The 19365-nt window shown below is 40.2% G+C and overlaps 1 protein-coding gene across 1 annotated transcript in view; it reads left to right on the forward strand.

The window, feature by feature from the left end:
- Positions 1–17764: 17764 nt before the first annotated feature.
- Positions 17765–19365, forward strand: part of ndrg2 (NDRG family member 2) — a 37159-nt gene continuing 35558 nt past the window's right edge. The window contains exon 1 of the mRNA XM_046064608.1: positions 17765–18048. The gene's annotated coding sequence lies outside the window, so the exon portion shown is untranslated. The remainder of the gene's footprint in view (positions 18049–19365) is intronic.

Genomic DNA, 19365 nt, shown 5'->3' on the forward strand with positions numbered 1-19365 from the left:
AAATTGTATACATATCGAAACACATGTTAGACATTTTGCACACATACATTCAAACACTGGAATTTAGCAATGGGACAATATGTCACTTTCCACTGAATACCATGTACCTCCACAATATATGAATTAGCAATTGTTTTGACAGGTGTTTAATGGGTTTATAACTGTCTGCTACTTAAGCAAAATAAAGCATATTAAAACCCATCAGAAAAATGTAGTGTAACAAAGCTGAAAACAGGCATGTTTTTTCTCTGCTCATGGAGATACGTGGTTGTTGTTCTTTGCTATTTCTTGTTATGTCCTGTTTAAAACTTTTTGTGGGCTGCTTCTAACTCTGGTTTCAAAAAGTGCTTTAAAATATGAAGTTTACATACTTACTTTTCAGCAGGCATGATGTGATGTGGCAGAATGAGACCTTGAAGAAAGTTTTTACATCATAGGGCTGATTTGGGTATAATATAAAAAAAGACACACAAGGTTTTTTTTTTTCCTGTTTTGAACTAACAGATTGTATTTTCCATATTTCTATAAGGAGATAACAGGTGTACAGGTTAAAAAAAATGACTGCAACAAAACAGCACGTGCCTGTCTGAAAGAGGCCTTTCTCGTGGTGGACAATTTGTCACGTCATAACAGGAAACCCTTTAATAACATTAAAAATGGCTTCGTTTCATTTAGTTGTGCCAGCTGAGCCCTCTGCGCTCAGCTGGCACAACTAAATGTAGCCAAGCCATTAATAACGTTATTAGTCACACCTGTGTGCAGCCTCATCATGGGTTTTCCTGCTGTTTAAAGTCTAAACATTCACCATGAGAGCAGTTTGTAATTGTATTAATAATTATTGCTCCATCACCTATAGAGTTAATGATACTTAATTTTTCGCTTTCATGAATATACAGTACGAGCCATGTAATAACAAAATACATTTAAAAAATGTCACTTTATCACCTTGTTATCCAGAAATTGCATGATGTCTTTAAAAACACTCAAATGATGACGCGGAAGAAACATCGTGAATAACAAGCACTACTTCGACACTGAGAACTCAGTGGAAGCTTAGCACAAAGACAGGATGGTAGGTGGATTTTGTAACCAGTTGCGGGCCAGCTGCTTACCCCAGTTTCAGGTCTTTGTACTAAGCTAAGATATTACCATGCAGACATGAGAGTGGTATCAATGTTTTCATCTAGTTCCCGGCAAGAAAGAGAATTAGCATACTTACCAAAATGCTAAACTAATGAGAGTGGTATCAACGTTCACAACAGGTCTTAACCACCTGTTAAAATAAAGGCAACAAAGAAATGCTGAAACAGATGGCTGCAAAACCTTCACTTCTCAACTAAAGGTCTATTACTGATTTGCAACATAATGCTACTTCACTGTCATTATAATAGTCGTTACTGTCTGTCACATGATCCTTTTGTGGAGGACATTATCCTTTTTCCAGTAAACACAGTCAACCTTTCAAAGTCTGTGCTCTCTGTAGAAGCCTCATAGTGTAACAATATTTTTATGCCGCCAAATATCTGATGTAAAAATAAAACGCAACGGAAGCGAACGATGTAGCAGGTGTGAAGACTGAGCTGAAAGATGGAGGGAAGATAAAAAGCGTTGCAGAAATGTGAGCCAAAGAGAGGTCACGGCTGTGATGGCGAGAGAGGAAGAAGAAAGCGAGGGATGGGGAAGGGGCTGAAGGAGGAGGGAGATAAAAGGGAAGAGCATACAGGGCTGCAGAGAAGTCGGAGGAAAGGAAGAGGAGGGAGGTGACGATGGGAGATGGGGGGACGGAGCTGTAAGTCTCCAGGGTGATTTATCAGTGTCACTGCTGGGAGCTCTTTGTGTGAATGTATATGGATGAAAGAGATGAAAGAGACCCATAAAATAAATTGAGTCAATTTCTATATGTGAGTGTGTCAGAAGCATCTTAAAGTGTGTTAGAGGGAAAGAGAGACAGAGTAAAGAAAACAGAATTAAAAAACGATTTAAACATAGACAGAGAAAAGTTGGCTGCCAACTGTGTGTGTGGAAGCAACAATAGCAAGAATGACATTTAGTGTACCAATTTTAACACCAATTTACACCTAATTCCCCGTCCATTAACTCTAGTAATTACTGTTGCACTGACTGCTGACTCACAGCGTGCACACGGGCTGCACTGTGAAACGTTTTTTAGGTTTGGGGGTAATTGTATCTGTGGTATTTCTAACACACATTGATCAAGTTCACACTAAATATCTTCCACTGGCTCTCCTCAGGGATGTCCTGTCCCCTCTGCTGTACAATCTCTACACCAGTGACTGTAGAAGCAGCATGAGGACAGGCACATCCTGACATTTGCTGATGATGCAGTTATCATCAATAAGACTGAATCTGAGCTTTGGCCGGTGGTAGATGAGATTGTCAAATGGTGCGAGGAGGCCTTCCTCCAATTAAACGCTACAAAGACCAAGGATTTGATTACTGGTTTTAGAAGAGAATCATCCAAACCTCAGACCTCAGTTAAAGGAACTGGCATTGAATTTATACAGTTTGTACAGTATAAATATTTATCTGATAGTGACCTAAAAATTTAAGCTAATTTAATGCATTTTGTTAGAAGGGTCATTTCCTCAAGAAGTTAAATGTTTTTGATGTTGACAATATGTGATTTACAAGTCTTTCATTGAATATGTTCTGACTTTTGCTATGATTGCATGGTATGGTAACCTGAACATTAGGAACAAAAACCACCTCAACAACAATGTGAAGGTGGCTGGTAAGGTTATAGGTGTCTCACAGATTCCCCTGACTGCTGACCTAGACTGCAAAAACCACCCTCTCCATTCTGAGTCTGTAACTTTTCCCTCAGGTCTTAGATTTAGAGTGCCACGATTCAAGTGCAATTGGAGCAAAATCTTCTTTGTTCCCTGTGCAGTAACCCTGCTAAATCATTACAGGTAACCTCACATTTTAGAGATTGTTTAAAGTTGTTATGGTGTTTTTAGTGTGTACTGTTTATGTTCTGGTCAGATTTTTGTATTTTTTTGTTCTTCTGATCCTTTTTTATCGTGTGCCCTGACTGCAAGTCGAGTTTCCCATTTGGGTTTATAATAAATTAACTGAACTGAACTGATACTGATACAGTTTGTAGTGACTAATAAAAATGCTAACATAGATGCGGTGACTTGCTTCCCACCACTGCAACCCAACAAGTTGAAAAGTCTCCTTTGTGTTGCTGCGACGTAGCAAACTGTGGACGCTTTAGCTTTGTCACGCTGTCTGAAAGCATTGGGAATTGGACGTCCTGCGATGAGAATGGGTTGATTATTTACAGCAAAAACAACAGCAATGTTTTGAACAAATCACTATTTTAACATTGTGATGATGGAAATGTAAAACAAACAAAATAAACTGTTTTAATTTAGCTTAATTTAGCACTTTGGCTAACTTTTGAACAGTGACCAGTTTATCCTTGTTGACTGTGGAGCAGTCTCTGGCATTGCTAGCAACCAGGTGAGCCAGATAGGGCTGGAACTACAGTGAAGTGATTATTTGTTATTAATGTCTTAGAATTTTTTAGTCATTATTTACTCTAATAAAATGCACTATAATTGTTAGACATGTTCATGACAAGTTCCCAAACTCATGATGTCTTGATGAACTAGTGTTATGGTTCTGGGTCATATCAGTTTGGGGCATTTTCTCCTAGATAATGGTGTAACAATTAATCAATGAACATCAAAACTGATGTTGATGAAGTTTGATTGTTCCAGCAATAGTGCCAGATTTTTGCCAATGTTTCTGACAGTTTTGCCTACCTGAAACTCCCTCCCTGTTGTTCATTTATATATATATATATTTAACAACTTTTTCATCTTTTCTCTTTGCAGTGCATACTGCATGTGAGAGCTGTGCAATGCAAAAAAAGAAAAGATCACCTCCTGTCAAACCATTTAACACCAGCATGTTTGTGGTGAAAGAAAATTCCTCTTTTTTTGGATCAGCCTGTTGTGGCTGCACTTGGTTGCACTTAATTTAGTCTTACAAAGAAGAGCCTGACTGTAACTCTGTGTGTGCGTGTGTGCGTGAGAACAGTATTGTGCAGTGATTGCCCTGTGACTAGCCCCATAGCTGGTGTGAATATAAATGAGAGAGAAAGAGGGTTTTCCAGTGAACACAAAGGGGGAAGAAGAGAAGAAAAGGAGGAGGATGAGAGGAAGAATTGTTGCTTTAGGCTGTTTTGCCTCCTGCTTCTTTTTCTCCCTTTGGCCATATTCACCACGGGGAGGAAAAGTTGGATTATCTCCCTCCCTATCTTTTCCTCTCATTATGTCTGTCTCTCTGTCTTCCAATCTGTGCAACCTATAAACATCTCTTCTCTATTTACTTTTCTCCCTCTGTTTCTCCGCTTGTTATTCTCTTGCCCTACATCCCTCCATCCTCCCATTTTCACCACACTTCATTGCTTTTTCCATATTTCTTTCCATCTCCATCCTTTTTTTTTACTTCCTTCCCTCCACTCTTTCTTTAACCATTAAACACTATCGCTCTCCTTTCCCTCCTTTTATCTCTCTCGCTGTGCAGCGATCGTTGTCTGAACCGACTGTAGCCTGAGATTAGATCCGAGCCTGCGGCTGTAATCAGACCTCAGCGTCCCTGCTCCTAGCAGATAATCTGCTTGTGTTCAGGACCACAAAAAAAATCTGCCAATACATCTGTTTTCCATCGTAATACATTTATACATGTACACCACACTGATGCTGCGGCTGGTGGCTGAGAGCACTGTGTGGGAAAAACATCAGTGGAAGTAACAATATCTTAAAATATGTAAAAATACTAATCGAGAAGTGCTTAAAATAATCATTTTTAGAAAATTCTTGTCCCAGACTACTAACTTTCTGGAGTCTACAATCATTTCCTGCCAACAAGAAATAGTCCAACCCATAACACCCCATAAAACCACAAATTTTTGCTTGTGTTTTTTTGTACAAATTAAACAAACAACGATTTGGACACACTTGGTGTTCACCCAAGTTAACAGTCTTTTGCTAAGCTAACCTCACCCTCATATTTACCATAGGACTATTCCTTTACGGAAAAGCAAAATGTACTTCATTTGTTAAAAGTTCATGCACTTGTGATGCAAATTGGACCCTTTTGGACGATTATATTATTACACGGTAATGTGAAAAGGTTTTAGGCAGGTGTGGAAAGCATGCTGTCAAGTAAATATGCTTCAAAATAGACTATTTAATACATCATATTATCAATTAACAAAATGCAAAGTGAATGAACAGAGGAAAAATGTAATACCGGTAATAATCAATATTTGGTGTGACCTCCTTCAAAACAGCATCTTTTCTTTCAATTCTTCTAGATAAACTTACACAAAGTCAGGGATTTTGTAGGTATATATCACCCGGTGTATGATTAAACAATTACCACCAAACAGGTGCTAATGATCATAAATTCAATATGTAGGTTGAAACACAGTCATTAACTGAACAGAAACAGCTGTGTAGGAGGATTACAGCTGGGTGAGGAACAGCCAAATTCTGCTAACAAGTTGAAGCTGCTGAGGACAGTTTACTGTCAAAGGTCGTACACCATGCTAAGAATGAGCACAGCAACAAGACACAAGGTAGTTATACTGCATCAGCAAGGTTCTCACAGGCAGAAATTTCAAGGTTTCCAGATGAGCTGTCCAAACTCTTTTGAAACCAACAATGTTGAAGACCGTAGACGCAGTGGTCAACCAAAGAAACTCACTGCACCAGATGACAGTCACAGCATGCTACACAGCAAGTTTACATTTTCCTTCACAATCGGAAGATGTCCAGCAGTGCCATCAGCTCAGAACTGCAGAAAACCGTGGGATGCTGGTGAACCCATCTACTGTCCGGAGAAGTCTGGTCAGAAGTGGACTTCATGAAAGACTTACAGCCAAAAAGCCATACCTCCGACATGGAAACATGGCCATGCGACTCAATTATGAATGAAAACACAAGAACTGGGGTGCAGAAAGATGGCAGCAGGTGCTCTGGACTGATGAGTCAAAATGTCAGATATTTGGCTGCAGCAGAAGGCAGGTTGTTCGCTGAAGGGCTGGAGAGAGATACAAGAATGAGTTTCTGCAAGCAGCAGTGAAGCATGGTGGAGGTTCCTTGCAAGTTTGGGGATCCATTTCTGCAAACGGAGTTGGGGATTTAGTCAGAATTAATGGTCTCTTCAGTGCTAAGAAGTATAGGACAGTACTTGTCCATAATGCACTACCATCAGGGAGACATCTGATTGGCCCCAAATTTATTCTGCAGCATGACAATGACCCCAAACATACAGCGTAGATCGTATGTAAATAGAAATGGCTCATTCTAAGGTAATAAAAACATAACAGTTCATTTTTTAAGGTATTTTTTGTAAGGTTTAAACACCACTGAAAACATAGTTATTATTACATTGCATTTCTGTCAATAGATCCTCCTAAATATTACATGCTGAACCTTGAACGTGTCTATTTTTAAAGCATTCTTAATTACAGCATTTTATTCACACCTGCCTAAAACCTTTGAACAGTACTATAGGATTAGTATTACTCATGCGAAACATGTAAGCAGCCTTTGAATGCTACTTGGTCAAAATGAAAATCATTTTTTATTACTTTATGTCCTTAGTAGTTTAACCTATACAATGCATCATATTTTATAAACAAATCATGTTTTGCGTGTAGAATCCGAAAGGTAAATAGTAACTACAGCTGTCAAGTAAATGTTATTGGATCTGAAATTTACAAAATAGCCAAAACAACTTTTAGTAAATAGTTATTCACCTTTGACTGGCACTAATGCACCGTAAAGTTAATGTTTTCCACTGGACAACATCCATACTCAATGTTATAGAGTTTATTCGTGCTCAAGAATATACTCTATTTTCACTGTTTCTGGAACAGATTTGGAAAGTGGACTACCAGGTGGACTCGTAAACTAAAGTTTTGTAGACATCTAGGTCACATCGTCATCGGTCGCTGCTGTTAAAGCTTTCAAACTACCTCACATTTCTCTCCTATTTATATCTTGTAACTACCTGATTCTATAATTACTTAGATATCCCTTAATCCACAGCACACTACTTCTAACCTAAGAGAACTCGATTCAAGTAATATGCCCATTTTAAATTGGAAGAAACTGCAAACAGCTCTCAGGCTAGATTCTTCCATTACCCTGCAGATGTTAAAGCTTCGTTATCTGATGTTTGTTATGACTTCTAATTGTTTTAATTAGTTCTGTTTGGTTGTGTTTGTATGCTGGTTGCATCAATGTCTGATTGTAATTGTTTTTTAGTTCCTAGATCTTGATTACCTAAAGATAACCTGATTAAGTAACATTACTAAATATAACTATTTCAGCAGCATTTAAAAGACGCTGGGCTTGTTTCACAAAAGCAATTTGTGCCGCTTGTACTGAAAATCACATTTTACAAAAGATTATCGCTCACAAATCGCATGTAGATTTGTGAGTCCCCCGCAAGTATGGTTTTGGTTTGGATTTTCTCATGTTGCAAATTGCAATTTGCATGTTGTAAACTTTGTAGAACTGCCTCATTTTTCACATCTAAAACATGTAAAAAAACAAAACAAAAACAACTTTCAACCACATTTAGCCTAGTTTTAACCTAACTTTTGACCTGTAAGTCATCAGTGCTTACTGTGGGCAACATTTCCTTTCCGCTCCATATTTTCAAGGCCTGAAGAAATGTTCTAAATCCTATTTTACACAGTCAGTGTATGACCTTTGCATAGCAGCATAACTAATGGACTTGTTACATAAACTCAACTCAACAATACTTGTACATCATGTAGATTACCATCACCCACTCAATATACTGGATTACACTCACGGGGCTAGATTATCCTCATATTGTCACTTTAGTGGATTGCTTTTAGTCACTGTGCTACATTATACCCTATAGTCATTTAGTCACAAGGATGTACATCTTATAGATATGTGTAATCAGTGCACCAGATACTTTACTAACATTTTGAGTATTCCCACACCGCAGGATTGTGTTTACATACAGTTGCACCAGTGATGTGTTCTGTGTTTTTTGCTTACTTGTGTGAAATCAAATCTGTACATCTACAACTTTATATGTAAAAAAAAAAATCCCCACCAAGATCAGCACTAAATCTCCCCTTTTTGGTCCCACAGAGTCTTTCTGTCCATATGGTGGAAGGTTGCCTTCCCGTTTTGTCATGTCGTCAGGGCCAGTGCTACTTTCCAACACATTAATATTCATCAATATAGCTTTAATCTGTAGAAATTGGGTTATTGGCAATGGTTGAAGATTCTGGTTCTTTCCTCTCTCTCTCTCTCTCTCCTATTAACTCTGTTTCTGTTTGTTACCTCTGTATAATGGGGGGGGGGGGGGGGGAGAAGATGAATGCAAAAAAAAGAGACAGAGGGAAATGAGTTGTATAAGAGAGGGAGGAAGTGGGCAGAGAAGAAGAGAGACAGGGTGAAAGAGACAGCGGTGACGTCACAGACACTTTAAGTAGGTCAGGTAGGAAGTTGTGATGTCACTTACAGTGGAGTCGGCCCACTGGGCCAATCGCAAGCAGGGGTACACCCCTTTTTCCACAGGAAAATAAACTGCAACCCCCTCCTTTTCTGCAGCTGTCTCGAATCACAGACACACATGCATGCGCTTGCATGCATTCCTGATGCTATAAAGACTGACATTGACTGTAACAGTAGACTACTATAATCCCAGAGGAGATGCAGTGACTTTGACTTGTTTCCCCCTCTCTTCTTCATATTCTTCCTCCCCCCTGCTTCCTCTCACCAAAGCCTCTTTACTCGCTCAGACGGTGCTAAAGAGCACGTCTGCGCTGCACACTACGGTGGAGCTATTTCTGATGTTGTTTTGATTTAGCATCAAACAAATCCACTTCATCAAGGCTTGATAGCGACGCATGCAAGTCTTGTTTGTGAGTTTGTGTATAAGAGTGTGTGTGAGTCTCAGCGGTGGCAGGTTTATACAGACTTTGACGCTGAGGCAAGGGGGTAGAGTAATGTGGAAGATGAGAAAACTTGTCAATGAAAAGCTTAATGTGGCAAAAGTCTTAAGTTGAAAGTTTATAGTGTTCAGGTATAGAGAAAGCAGCAAAAATATTGCGTGCTATGCCTTGATTCATTGAGGTCAAATTAGCAAGAGCATTGTCTTCAGTATTCTCAGATGAAAGAGGAAATAATGAGGCAGTGGCATTAACTCTGAACTTAATTATCACTCACAAGCACAGCTGAGTTTATCTGTTTTTTGTATACAAAGCCCTAAGCATATTCACGTTTTGGCCTCAGATGCAAATTAATCAGGATAATGAATGTGATTTGTAAAGCTGCAGTAATCACAGTGTTATTGTCAAATGACTTGCACTACCTTGGAATAAGTAAATAAACGGCATGATGGTCGAGTGGATTGACCGCCACCGTGTTTCCCTAAATTAAAACCCTATTTCCTGTTTCCAGTCTCAATGAATACACACAGTAGAAAGTGAACTCCAGTCTTCCTCAAGTACTTTTCATTCGCCCAAGTGCTGTCTAAAAGTGGGATTTTTCATTCAGTTTACAAAAAATGGCAGATGTAAGATGGCCCAGACATCCGGAGGAGAGCTGATACTGTAGGTGCTGATCTTGTTTTCCAGGAGTGTCGACAATTCCGAGAAGTTGAAAAAAGTAAGTGAATGCCTGATCAATCATGGATAACCAATTGTTGGCAGGGGTAGGGTCACATTTACAGACCTATATACAGTGAAATAAACACAAAGCAACATGTAGTTTTTACAGCAAGTTGTAAGAGGGCCACATGTGTAACATTTGTGAGGCCGGAGAGAAAAGTGGAATAGGTTCTCATGGTGGATCCCAAATGTGCAGACTAATGACAAGTTCAAGCAACTCATTTAACTCGTAAATCAGATTAAATGAGTCATATAAAACATATCTTATATGTATAATCATTTAATCAACAAGTTAAATCAGATCTGTACAAGGATGTAAAATGTAACATTGCACCTACCGTATAAAATGTGTGGACATAATAGGTCCAAATATTTGTAAGTGAAAACAACATGTTGAAGTATCCCTTACTATTTATTGACTTGCAAAATCACTTAGGATCTAAGATGAACAACTACTGCAGCTTTACATTGTTTTTTTTACTGTTGCACTATTGTATTTTTCTTTTTTTTCAGATAGAGGTTAGGGGAAAGTCGTGGAGACCAGATGGTGTGTTTAACATTCTAGGGTGTTTTTAGTGTCAGAAGTCGGCAGCCTCTGCCAGTGTTGGTGGTGCTACACAGTGTCCCCATCTTATTACTATCAGCTCTCTAGATCAATCAGAGAACAGAACAAGTTGTCCGTTAGAGGAATATGTGCCAAGTCAAAGTGTCCTTGAGCAACACACTGGTCATCTTCCTTCTCATTTGCTGGGTTGTGTCTATTTCCAGTCAAATTATAAGGTGAGTACATGATTCTGTAAAGTGTCCTTAATAATAAGCATTGGATCAGAATATACAGTACAGTCATGTACTGTATTGTATAATACAATATATAAGTATTGTATAATTTATATGGGTCCATTTAAACATAAAAAATATGATGTTATTACTTTTGTTTTTTAATGTATTTTCTTTTTCTGTGAAGTTTTGAACAGCTTTGATGGGGAGTTTTGGATTCACCTTAATCAACAGATAAACATTGTAAATCACCAAAACCAAAAGAGTTGCGAGGTTTTCGCCAGACAGCAACAATATGTCACTTCAATTACACTCAACTCTGGCTAAGAGCATTATCTCACCAACATAAACAGAGTATGGTGTGAGCAGGGCTGTGGCCACGCTCAAATGTGGGTCTGTAAATGTGGACGCTGTTGATCACTCTGGGTAAGTGTGTCAGATCAGCTCCTGAAAAGCAAACGTTATGTACAATTTAACGGTATATGATGATATGATGATATGATAAACTATAAAACTTCATAAACACAATTCAATGTACATAAAGGGCAGATTAATAAAATTATTTAAAATGTCAGTGACACTGTTTAAATTAGTGCTTTTGAGCTGCTTTAACTTTTATATGGTGTCTTTTAGCCAAGTTCAAGGTATTTTTACTACCTCAAAAAGAATCTTTTTAGTAAAATTTAAAAGTCACAACAAATGTGTTTAAATAAAGTATGAAAATGTAAAAACAAGTGCTCATAGGATATGATAATAGAAAGTTTCTCCTGAAATCTATCGTTTCTGTGGAACAAAGAAAGGGCGTATGGTCTGACCATGTTTTAGCTCTTATGCATTTAGCGAGAGGTAACTCTTTTGGAAAACAGAAAGAAAGCCAGACTGGCTTTGGATCATTAGGGTCTTTTTTCCACTCTCATTTTCTTCTCCTTCCATCAGCATTAACCCTGGTGCACTGCAGCCAGCAGGAGGTTGGGTGTGGAGGGTAGAAGAGAGGAGGATGTGTGATTGTATGTGAACTTGTGTGTGTGTGTGCGTTTGTTCAGAGGGGCAGTTGGGGTCACGAGGTCAACTGCAGTGATTAAAAGGAGCCGATGAGGGGCCACCAGCGACTAACTGGAGCTGCAGCACATTATCCAGTCTGACGGGAAGACTCGAGAGAAGAGGAAGAGACGGGGAGCAAGCAGGCAGATCAAAGCAAGTTTATTCTCAAAGAGCTTTTTTTTGCAAAAACAAGGGCAGAAGGAGAAACAAAAATGCCGAAGAGGAGTTGACATCGTGGAGATGAAGGTGGAGGAGATAAAAGTTTAAAACTCCTATAGGTCTGGTTCAGCATCCCGACAACAGCCAGCACGGAGGATACAAAAGCTTCCAGCCAGACATTTGGTTGATACACTACAAGCTGAAAATCCAAAGGATCAAAGGCCTCGATGTTGCTGATTGTTCTTCCTGTCATTCTACATGAAAAACGGACGATTTAAAAGTAATGGAAATGACCCGACATCTTTCATCTTTAAGTCAGTAGCGCTGGACGAGAGGATGAACACGAGCTGATGACGATAAAGGTGATCATCACCCTCAGGCCGACGGTGCTGCTGATTGTGGTGTGGAACAGAAACACAGAGTTCGCCGATTTTGAGCTAACAGTGATTGTGTGAATTAGATTGAAGAAGAGTTCAATTTCAGGGAGTTATAATCTACCTTGACTGTCACAATGGGTTTGCAGGGCAATGGGGATTGGACCCAAACGCAGCCAGAGGGCCTGTCATCGTTGACATGATTGTGGAGCTGAATTTAAAGAAGAACGCTTTAACAGAGTGGATTCTTTTCAAAGACTGAAGTTAAGGTACTGTGTGTATATGTTTGCAAATAACTGCTTCAGATCTTTGGATAATTCATCGGATGAAAGCACATGAAGGATCTCAGGATGGAGAAAGACAAATCTTTGCAACAGCTGCGTCCTGAAAGAGAGAGACATGGTAGATACATGGCTGTAGAGAAGTATTGCGAACATGTGTTTAGGAATGTTTTTGAGAATTTGGGGGTTTTAACAACCTGAAGAGATTATATCTACAACTGCACACAAATATGCAATATGCAGGGAAATAAAATTCACACAAAACCGATGTTATAAGCCCTTTTCCCCATGTTTTGCAATACCCATTTAATGTATTTATATTCAATTAATTACCTCTCAATATAGTAGTCTTCATTGTTAGTGGCGGGGTTAGTGTTAGTGGCTGCTATGATAAATATGTATATTAAATATTAATCAAATGTCACTCATAGCGATTAACCTACAAAAGATTATCATCTGACTTTGGTTCAGCTTCTCATCAGCGATGTTTTCAGAAGTAGCAGCACTACCTGCTCAGCAATGGGCGACAGACGTACTTGACGACTAGCTGTTGAGCATTTAGTAGCTACAGAGCCAGAAGTTTCCTTTGGTGGAGACCAAAACGGAGCTAAAAGGAGAGTGAGTACTGGACTGCAAACGCAACTCTAAATGAATGTTAATGTTGATCTGTATCTGCTGGATATGTGTTTGCAACCAAGTTTGCCATATCTGCTTAAAACGTGACACGTCCATCTTGTACTGCTATTGCAGCTTTAAACTGTTAAACTATCAATAGAAACAGTTTGGAAAAATTTTGCTTTGGTAGCAAGTCAAAAGTGTCTTATGGTCTGGATTTCTTTGAATCTGAGTATTTCTAAAATCCTGGTCTTGTGAATACTGGAGAGTAACTGAGCAGTAAATATGGTGATGACAGCGTGACGGATACTTTTCCCCCGCCCTGTGGTTGATTACATGACTGGCTACCTGGCTCCTTCCCCAGAGGTTCAATTTTGATTAAGCTCAAATCTCATCATTTTAATAGCACTATAGTGAATTACACCACACAGGCTGGTATTTGATTGATGCAGTGGGTGAACTCGATGCATAATGGAAGGGTGGGCGGTAGCAACATCCGGCACAAACAATAAGTCCAAATGAGATGTTAACTGTTTTTTAAAAAAGCAAAACCTACTCAGAATACAAAATTATGAATTTAGGTGACCCGGGTGCAACTTTAACCTCTATTATTGTAAATGTTGCATTTTGTTTGAATATAATACTGCATGCAGTGCCAGTTGTAATATCATATCCTGCTCAGCATTCTCTCGGCTTGTGTTTGTAGCACAGCAGCCAGTATTTTATCAGAAAACAAACACAATAATTTCCAGGCCAATTGTTCTCTGTTTGTCATGTGATCCATTGTGTGTCCAATGTTTTTGTTTTTGTATTTGTATGGTATAACAGTTCGTGGCCATACTTTATTCCTCTTGCTACCCTTTTTACTGGCAGCAGAACCAAACACAGTCCTCTGTACCACAAAATGAGATGTTTACACTTAAAGGCATTTGTCTGTTTGTTTCCAGTGCTGACTCGCTCGAGGTGTGCCAAAAAAATCCCTTCAGACCACACACACACACACACAGACACACACATTTTATTTTCAGGACTGGTAGATGTAGTAGAGAAGAAGTAAACTTTTCATCAGCCATTCAGCTTGCCATGACCTCACCGACAGACGTATTGTTCGGTAGAGTACAAGTGCTCCATCCTGCTGTGACAGAGTGATTTCTTACACAGCAGCCTTGGCCAAGGACTGATATGAAATGTTGAGGTTGTTTCAGGTCACACAGAGTTCAGAGCAGACGGAGGTAAACTCTCACACATCTTGCTGTATGAATCTCAGCTGTCCAGCAATGATACCACGGACCTTTGAGAAATGTGGCTGAAACTGACTGTTGATGGAGCTGATGAAGATACACATTAGCAGGCGAAAGCATGTCTGACATTTCACAAATTGTATTACAATGTGAATACAACTTTGTATTTACTCAGCTGGGAGAGACTTGAAACACATTCCCTGTATTTGTTTGGTTGGATCTCTTTTAGCTGAAGGTGTGCCTCCCAAGAGTCCATATTTAACCATTATAAAAACATATTCAAAATACTGTACTTCCCTGTGTTCCATAGAAATTAAATAATATTTAAAGGAACAGTTTGACATTTTAGAAAATACACCTCTTTGCTTTCTGAAGTAGTCAATAAATGAATGTGCTGTGGTTTTGTACTGCTAATTTTAAGCTTTTTAAATGTGACAAAAATTGTTTGCTAACAACTTAGTAGTAATTTTTTTTTGTTATCTGAGGTGTTGCTAGGGATTTTGCACAGGCATTGACCTTATTTGTGAGTAGCTCCCCACTAACTGTATTGTGCTGATACTCCAAGAAATTTTGGTGTGCACATTGGCACGTTTAACACCAGGCTGAAAAATTATGTTTTGCTGGTTGAAAGTGTCAAGCCTGTTGCACCTCATTGCACTGTTAGAAATTGTCGCCGCTGCATCTGAAGCATGGGGCGCTCTTCCCCAGGCTGTGAAGCATTGGAGGGGCGTCTTTCAGAAGACAAATCTAAGTGAGAGGGACCGGGAGAGAGAGCCTGGCAAGAGAGCCCTACGCGGGATGTTGTTTCAGAGAGGAACTGACTCCTCCTGTTGCTGTAAGCACTTGTTGGTTTGGTAGGTCGTGGTTTTGCAGTGTATGTTAAATTGTTGGAGACTGCAGCTTCAAAGATCAACAACACCAGGCTAAAAAGCAGCGTTTCACTGCCCTCTTTGGTTGGAAGTCTGTTTGACCTGAAACCACATTCAACAATTGTGACACGGTGTACTGACACACTCTGGAGTACACCTCAACATCATCAGGGCTGTTAAGTGAGGCTACTCTTTAAGCAAATAGTACTGCACTAGGATTCTTTTTTCCAGTGTTGACAAACCCACTTATCTCACTGTTTATATGTAAATACTTGCACAACTTGGACATAGATAGCTAAAGCTATATAGATAGCTAACTAAAAGGGGGTTATTTTTATAAATAAAAACATTAACATAAAGATCATGTAAGTATCTGCAAGATTCTTGTACATGGTTGTTGCTGTGTGCGAGGAGCTAGCTAACTAACTGCAAATATTTAAATGCAATCTTATTTAATATCTCTGTTTGTAAAAGGTTTGGTCAAGTCAAAATCATCAGCACAATCATCTATGCCTTACAGTTGGTGATGATGAGTCATGTCTTGTCTACTACAGCAATCAGACATTCACAGCTTATGTTGGACCTCCAGTATGGCTGCAAGAGGGCGTGTTACGTCACCTGAAAGCCCTTTAATCCAGCCAGGCTGCACAGCTGTAGGGCCAAGATAAGCAATGACCGCTAATATTGAACTTAACTGTTGAAGAAGTTGCTGCAGTGCATACCAGTCTGCACCTCCTTTAAATGGAGCAAATAATGTAATAAATCACTTTGACTGAAGGCAGCGAACGAAAACAGTAGCTTTTTTAAAAATCATTTCCTTTTCATGCAAAAGAAGGTGGAGCATGTGTTAGAGTAAGTCTGTTGTTAATCCAGTGTAAGGGCATTGTGTGTGCAATATGTATTGATTTGGACTGTATTCACAGTGACAGTAACTTGTTTAAATGTGCGTCAGTGTGCTCTGGTGGAACAAATATCTGTCTCACCGCAGCATGACAGAAGCTGGAGGATCCTTATGTAAGGTGGTTCATTTAGGGCAGTGGAGAGATTTTAAACTGCCAACTATGATGCAGATAACATATTGAGGGAGTTTAATTCCAAATCCGACCGTTTGTGAGTTATCTTCCAAAGGTCAAATTTTGCTTGCTAGAAAATGTAGAGGGCCGTTATTATTTGTCGCAGTGATACAGCTTTTCCTGCAAATTCCTGATCAAAAATAGTAATGATATGTTTGGTAGGATTAAATACCAACGTCACTAAAATCACAGCTGAGAACCACGGATTCATTATAAATCCATAATGTAGTTTTCCCCACATGGTTCCACCAGCTGGGAGGGGCATACAGGAAGTAGTGTTGTCAACCAATGGCAATACAAATGAGAGTCTGTGTTTCACTTGGGGAAACTGCCCTGACTTACATAACCACAGACCTGATGAGGGATGTTCTGGTTCTCAGCAGCTCTGCTTTGGGTTTTGAGGACTTTACAGTGCAGCTGGGATTACATGTGTGATGTTTAGTTTTCCCCTCTGCCCCTCTATGAAAGAGCCCATTATGTATTCCAGCATAGAAAACAGAATTATGCACAACTTCATGGTTAGAGTTTGGTATCATGAGAGCCTGCGAGGACTGGAGAAGAGAAAGAGAAGAAACTCTGACATGTTTATATGTGTACTTATTATGTCTCATTATAAGTTATTAGGTCTGTTACCTTAAACTTTCTGTATATATACAGTATGTAACATAAACCTTGAAATGGGGCTGTTAAACCAAGTTTAAGTAAGCAGTAAGACTGTGAGCACCAAGCCTAAATAAAGTGTGCTCAAGATCATATTTCTTTTGACTTTTGCCAATGTGGGAGAGCAACAATCCAAGAGCAAACCATTGCCTCAGGAACCCTGCCAACAGTAATTACATTAAATAAATGCTCTTTTCACACACTGTAGTCAACTAAAATGTATATGTCATACATTCATGGATCAGATTTTCAATTTAACTATTTTGTTCTAATGACACAGACTTTATTTCCTCTTGGTGTTACCCCTGCTTTCCCCCAGTGGACCTTATAAAGTTACAAGATGTGTGTGAGGGTGAGGGTATCATTTTGTTTTCATGTAAAGCATTTTGAACTGCTTTTGTATGAGATAAAATATATCCAAACAAACTGAATTAAATTGAACTACTGCTAGTGACTCAGTGAAATAAAACTCTCATTCCTCCAAGGGACAAGGTGGCCTGAACAACCCTCCCACGTGATCCCCTAGAGGCCACTCAAGGCCAAGGTTTGGACCACCACACCTCTCCAGGATGGAGGTCTCATTGTTGGGCTCCTTGAAGTCAAACGTCCCCCTCCCTTCCTGGCCGCGTCCAGGTGTGTTTATTTACCTGCTGGCTCGGGCTCGGGCCCGGGTACAAACGCTCGCGCGTCAGTTCCACGAGCTCAACAAGGGTGGACTGTACCAAAGTGAAACCTAGGGGAGGGGGAGCCAGAAATAGAAACGCTTTATTTTCTTCCGATATCGACTCCACATTTATTCTGGTCCAAGTCCAGAGCCGTCACAAGGTGTATCAAATACAGCCCTTCACCTTTTGGGTTAAAATGGTATTTAACAGTTAAGTCATGTTTGTTGTCGACCTGCTGGCAGATAACTTTTTTTTTTTTACCACCCCTGAAAACTCCCTCTCCATCTTGCCTTTTGATTGACCGCTCCATATTTTTTTTTCTCCGCGCTGAATGATCCTCCTGCTGGAGAAAGGAGAGAAAAAAACAACACTGGGGGAAACTGCGAGCAAGAAAAGCACAGAGGGGAAAATAAAGGAGGTGGAGGAAAAAGTGAAATATCAGGAGATTAGCGGGAACGTTGGAGGGACAGGCTGGAAAGAGAGCAAACAAGACATTGCGCAAGTGGAGAACGAGACTTGTATTTTTTTTTTTGAAGTCCCTGCTTTTGTGTGAAGATATTCTTGTTACCCCATCTGCTGATTAAAAGGTGAGTTTAACCCGTTGTTATTCTGATGGCATGCTTGACCAGTGGTTTATTCTTTCTTAAGTGTTTTAGCTCTTTGTGTCCTCCCGGAGAAAGTCAGGGAGTAGCCTGTGCAGATTTGTCCTTGTTCATTTAATCGTACAACAAGGCAATAAAAGGAGGAGAAAAATAGATGTGTTTTTCCTCGGGGGAGTTCTGTTAGAAATGTGCACGGATGCAAGGTGGACCCTGCTGTTTAATAATGCACAGTGCAAACCGATGTCAAAGTAATCACCCCCCCCCCCCCCCCCCCCTTGTTTTCCTCCTTGATTGAATCCAGATACACTCTGCTCGGGCCGCCTATCAATAAAAAACCCATTAAACTCATGACATTAATATTTAAGTATGTTTGCAAGCACACATTTAAATAAATACTATTAAAATCGCGCTTTGCGTGCACGTGAGCCTTGTGAGTGTGTACGTGCGGTAGAGAGTGCGTGTTATTGACGCGCACACGTGGCATATCCAGCGGGTCTTTGTCTCTCCCCCCACTCTCCAATAAACGACCCACTGACATTTTCGCGTCGCATGAACTTGAATCATATATGAACCTGATCCCGGACCCCCCGCCCCCCAATCACTGGCTGGTCTTTCAGCCAACGAGCGCATCATTGCTTTTCCTTTGTGGCGTTTAAAACAGCCCCTACAGAGCCACAGCAGTAGCAATTTCATGGAATGTATTTTTTCGTGAAAGAAAGGTTGCTTTTGTCTCTTTCTAAGAGGAGGGGGTAGTTAGTTTGGAGCGGCTGGGGGAGGAGGGTTCGACTACGGTGTTGTGGCTCTTGGCGCGCCAGACGAGGGGATATAATGTGTGTCAATGTCAAATGGAGGTGTGTCCCTTGTGTGTGCGTCCACTGGCCCCGTCCTGGCTCGGAGCAAACCTGAGCGAAAAATAAAATCTTGCAGCAGAGCCTTGAAAATTTGCGTTTCGTTAAGAGTCTCCTATATAGAATATCTTATAGCCTCCCTGGCGCGGGAGGGGAAATGTTTTGCTTCAGTGTGTCGTGCCAGACCTAGGACACACACACACACACACACACACACACACACACACATCTCCCCTCTGTCTACACACAGCTCCGCAGACAGGTTTTCACTGTGCTGCAAGCTGCACGCGCTCAAGCAAGCACACTCGCGCGCAGATTCCGTGAGTCATGCCGCATTTGGAGACTCGCGGCCTCACTGCTCTTTGAGTGAAGTGGAGCCCCTGCTGATAACACGCGCACACGCACTCACACACACACACACACACACACACACACACACACACACACACACACA

This window comes from Micropterus dolomieu, linkage group LG12, assembly GCF_021292245.1.
Source record: "Micropterus dolomieu isolate WLL.071019.BEF.003 ecotype Adirondacks linkage group LG12, ASM2129224v1, whole genome shotgun sequence".
NCBI lineage: Eukaryota > Metazoa > Chordata > Actinopteri > Centrarchiformes > Centrarchidae > Micropterus > Micropterus dolomieu.